Genomic DNA, 5,203 nt, shown 5'->3' with positions numbered 1-5,203 from the left:
AATCCAGGGGTTTCAAACTCATTTCATGGAGGGTTTAGTGTCTGCAGGTTTTTCCTTTCAATTAAGCAATAGACAACCAGGTGTTTGAAGTTCCTTACTAAATAGTGTCCTTGATTCATCAATCGAGTACAATAGAGGGAGTGAAAACCCGCAGCCACTTGGCCCTCTGTGGAATGAGTTTGACACCTGTGATCTAATCGGTCAATCATATGGTGTTGTCAGTGTCATTCCACTAGTTTCCCAGGGTTTACCAATTCAGCGGGATCTCCCCACAGTTGATAGGCCTATTGGGGATCAACTCATCCTGTAGCAGTAACTGGATGGAGCATTGACTGGATGACTCTCTGTCATTGGAGAAAATAACCTTCTGGGCGGTGAGCCACCCGGAGGTTTGCCAGTTCGAATCCAGGGTCAGATGGGGGGGGGGGGGGATCTGATGGGCAAGGCATTGTGCCCTTGAGCAAGGCACTTAACCCGCCACAACTCCTCCTCCACGGGCGCCCAATGTGGCATCCCCCTCCTCCAAACTGTATATGTATGTGTGTCTTTTGGAGGGGTTGAGATAAAGCAGAGGTCAAATTTCAGTGTGACCTTATGTACAATTGACCAATAAAGGGATCCTAATCTTAAATAGCCTTCTGATCTGGGCCTCTGTGTCATTGCACATCTCACTCCATCAAACACCACACCTCCCCGCAATACACACACACACTTCTCACCCAACCTTGTCTGTGCCCGCCCCCAGCTGATTCTTTAGTTACCAGGGCCAATTTGGGACTTTCCTCAGATGTATCGAAGTGTGGAACCGCCAACGGAAAATGAAGCTTTGTGTCTAAAGTCCCTGAAACACCCTGCTGAATCTGTGCTGACACGTTGTGCAGCTGCTGGATACAGTAGATAGTCAAGGTGTCCTGTGTTCCTGTGTGTGGGATGTGGTGGGATGGTCATTACCATGAACTGTTGGAGCCAGGTAGCCTAGCGGTTAGAGAGGTGAACCAGCAACCGGAGGGTTGCCAGTTGGAATTCTGGGTCCAATGGGAAAAATCTGGCTGGGAAATTAACTGAAACCAGAGGGTTGCTGGTATCACATCCTAGATGCCATTGTGCCCTTGAGCAAGGCACAACAACAGTTCCCCGGGCGCCCAGTGTGGCAGCCCCGAGCACCTCTCCAAAAGAACCTGTGTGTGTATGTGTGTCTTTCGGTTGGGTTAAAAGCAGAAGTCAATTTTCGGTTGGACCTTGTGTGCAATTGACCAATAAAGTGATCCTAATCTTAATCTGTTTAAGCTACCCTGGCCAACCGTACACTCATACAGCACCCACCTCTTCATGACTGCATGAGTGACTTCTGCCCTTATTTTATGTCTTTACACTAAGCTTGTCAAAATGCAGAAAAGTGCAGCATTCTGTTAAGAACAGGGCCTTGTCAGGAATGGTTTTGTGGTGGTGTAGAGGTGAATGGACAGACAAGATGGAACACCCTGAGACAGTGAAAGGAGGCAGGGCTGCACGATATGGGCAAAAAATTGAATAGCGATTTTTTTTTTTTAACAAGTCAATATTGAGATTACAATTTGACTTCCGATATAGATCAAAACATTTGGATGAACCATTTGAAATAGAATGATTTATATTAAGAAGCAAAGTGGAAAGCAACATCATTCTTGTTTGGAACAATCTGTTGACTGCATTAAACCTTACAGAACAGCATGAAACTTATAGTGAATCTAACAGCGAGGAGCAGCCATGAGGAGAGGTGGAGAGACGACAAACACGCGGCTTATTGGTGTTTCAAAATATTGCATGATATATGGATCTCTTGCTATATGGATATTGCACATGTCAATATTACGATTTTGATGTGAATTTGATTAATTATGCAGTCATAAAAGGGAGCCATGGCCACCTAGTGTCATTAGATATACACTCAGTGGCCAGTTTATTAGGTACACCCATCTAGTACCGGGTTGGACCCCTCTGTAGCCATGTTCAGCAACAATGTACAGATGCGCTGTGTCGTTCAAACATTGCTCAATTGGTATTTAGGGACCTAATGTGCGCCAGGAGCACATTCCCCATACCATTACACCACTGCAACCAGCCTGTACCGTTGACACCAGGCACGATGGGGGCCATGGACTCATGCAGCTTACACCAAATGTTTAAAAAATCAATTTAAAAAAATCACCTTTATTTAACCAGGTAGGCCAGTTGAGAACAAGTTCTCATTTACAACTGCGACCTGGCCAAGATGAAGCAAAGCAGTGCGACAAAATCAAACAACACAGAGTTACACATAACCAAACGTACAGTTAATAACACAATAGAAAAAATCTATGTACAGTGTGTGCAAATGTAGAAGAGTAGGGAGGTAGGCAATAAATAAGACATAGAGGCAAAATAATTACAATTTAGCATTAACACTGGAGTGATGGATGTGCAGATGATGATGTGCAAGTAGAGATACTGGGGTGCAAAAGAGCAAGAGGGTAAGTAATAATATGGTATCATCTGTTGCATCATCAGCATGACGCAACAGGAGCCAGGATTCGTCAGACTCAGACCAGGTAATGTTTTTACGCTCCTCAATTGTCCAGTGTTGTTGATCACGTGTCCACTGGAGCCGCTCTTCTTGTTTTTAGCTGATAGGAGTGGAACCTGGTGTGGTCGTCTGCTGCAATAGCCCATCTGTGACAAGGATCAATGAGTTGTGCGTTTGTAACGGATGTGAAATGGCTAGCTAGTTAGCGGTGGTGCGCGCTAGCAGCCTTTCAGTCGGTTATGTCACTTGCTCTTAAACCTAGAAGTAGTGGTTCCCCCTGCTCTGCAAGGGCCGCGGCTTTTGTGGAGCGATGGGTAACGATGCTTCGTGGGTGACTGTTGTTGATGTGTGCAGAGGGTTCCTGGTTCGGGTCGGGGCGAGGGGACGGACGTAAAGTTATACTGTTACACGTTCTAAGATGCCGTTCTGCACACCACTGTTGTACTGTGCTGTTATTTGCCTGTTTGTGACCAGCCTGTTAGCTTGCACGATTCTTGCCATTCTCCTTCGACCTCTGTTTTAACAAGCTGTTTTAGCCCACAGGACTGTTGCTGACTATCGTGCCTGAAAAGCCCAGGAGACCGGCCATTTCTGAGATACTGGAAATAGCACCACTGGTACTGACGATCATACCACTCTCAAAGTCGCTTAGGTCACTGGTTTTGTCCATTCTAGCGTTCAATCGAACAGTAACTGAATGCCTCCATGCCTGTCTGCCTGCTTTATATAGAAGCCACGGCCACGTGACTCACTGTAGGAGCTAACCATTTTCGTGAACGGGGTGGTGTACCTATTAAACTGGCCACTGAGCGTAAATTGACAACAAACTGAATGGGACGGGCACTGGAGAATGATGCAGGGAAGACCCAGAGTCTCTGTAAACATTGCAGCATACACTTGGAGATCTCTTTGGCGCAGTGAGCAGCCTCACACGCTCGGACTGTGAACTTGTTGCCAGTGTCTCCATCATGTGGATATTGTAAGTATAGTCTGGTTATAAAGAATTCTACCAGGCCAATGCAGCTCCAGTCTCTGCCACCTGTCAGCAGTAGAGACCTAATCATACAGGAAAGGTGCATAGTGGTTTTCTTCATTTGGAAAACTGTGACTTGACATCATCATTATCAAGCATTTTATCTTAACACATCCCATGTCTTTCCAATGTGCTACTGCTTAATGATGACTCTACACTAAACCTAACATCCAGGCCTAACAGCAGCCAAGAGAATGGTTCCCTTACCATGGCAAGCCTCACACACTGCAATGGATTTCCTTATTCATGATATTTTGGTATTTGTATTTTATTAGGATCCCCATTAGCTGTTGCAAAAGCAGCAGCTACTCTTCCTGGGGTCCACACAATGCATGAAACATGACATAATACAGAACTGTAATAAACAGCTCAAGGACAGTACTACATAAAAAAGTGTTTATTTTTTACAAAAGGCACACGTAGCCTACATATCAATACATACACAAACTATCTAGGTCAAATAAGGGAGAGGAGTGTGTTTATGATGTGTTGCTTTATCTACTTTTTTTAAACCAGGTTTGCTGTTCACTTGAACAATATGAGATGGAATGGACTGTAATGGCAGATTTCCTCTTCGTTTGAAGAGGAGGTGTAGCAGGGATCGGACCAAAACGCAGCGTGGTAAGTGTCCATGTTTTAATAGAAACAACTGAACATGACACAATACAAAATAACAAAGAGAATCTAACCGAAAACAGTCCCGTGTGGCACAAACACTGACACAGGAAACAAACACCCACAAACCAACAGTGAAAACAGGCTACCTAAATATGGTTCCCAATCAGAGACAATGAATGACAGCTGCCTCTGATTGAGAACCATATCAGGCCAAACTAGAAAACCCCACATAGAAACAGACAACATAGATAATACCCATCCAACTCACGCCCTGACCAACAAAATAAAGACAAAACAAAGTAAATAAGGTCAGAAACGTGACACAGACTTCCATGCAGTAATGGCTCTATATAATACTGTACGCTTTCTTGAATTTGTTCTGGATTTGGGGACTGAACTTATTGAACTTATTCATGAGCTCAACTTGAACTCTAATTTTCTCGACAAGGTGCAAAATCAGACAATATTAAAATATGGACTACAACACTTGACAGTGTGTATTTGTGTAATGTCTGTTGATTTGTGTTTTTTGTCCTGTCAACCAAAAAATAATAAAAACTTGATACAAAAATTTATAGAAAAGATGTATTCATTAGTCTGTGGCGGTTTTTAGACACCTCCAACTTTATCCAATTGGGATGGCATTTACCGTTCTCTCTAGGTAGTTTCCCTTTACAAATGTTACAACAGAGAAGAATATGGTGCTAACAGTTAAATGACAATTTGTCATTGAATGCCTTTGTATTTTCTGCTTGGTCCCACTGTCTCACAAAGGGAAGACAGCAGTTCAGGGCTGCTTTACACATTAAACATCACTGGGCCTTGACCTGCAGTGCAATGACTTCACATACATCCTGTTGCACAGTGCTCTTCATCTTTGTGACATCTAATCACTATAAGTTTTCATTACTCTCTCCCTCTCTCTCTTTCTATACTCTCTTTTTCTCTTCTCTCTCTACTCTCTCTCTTACCATTCTCTACACGACACACTCTCCTTGTGGGTATCCCCT

The sequence above is a fragment of the Salvelinus alpinus genome, chromosome 4 (genome assembly GCF_045679555.1).
Source record: "Salvelinus alpinus chromosome 4, SLU_Salpinus.1, whole genome shotgun sequence".
In the NCBI taxonomy this organism is placed as follows: domain Eukaryota; kingdom Metazoa; phylum Chordata; class Actinopteri; order Salmoniformes; family Salmonidae; genus Salvelinus; species Salvelinus alpinus.
This window is presented reverse-complemented; position numbering follows the sequence as displayed.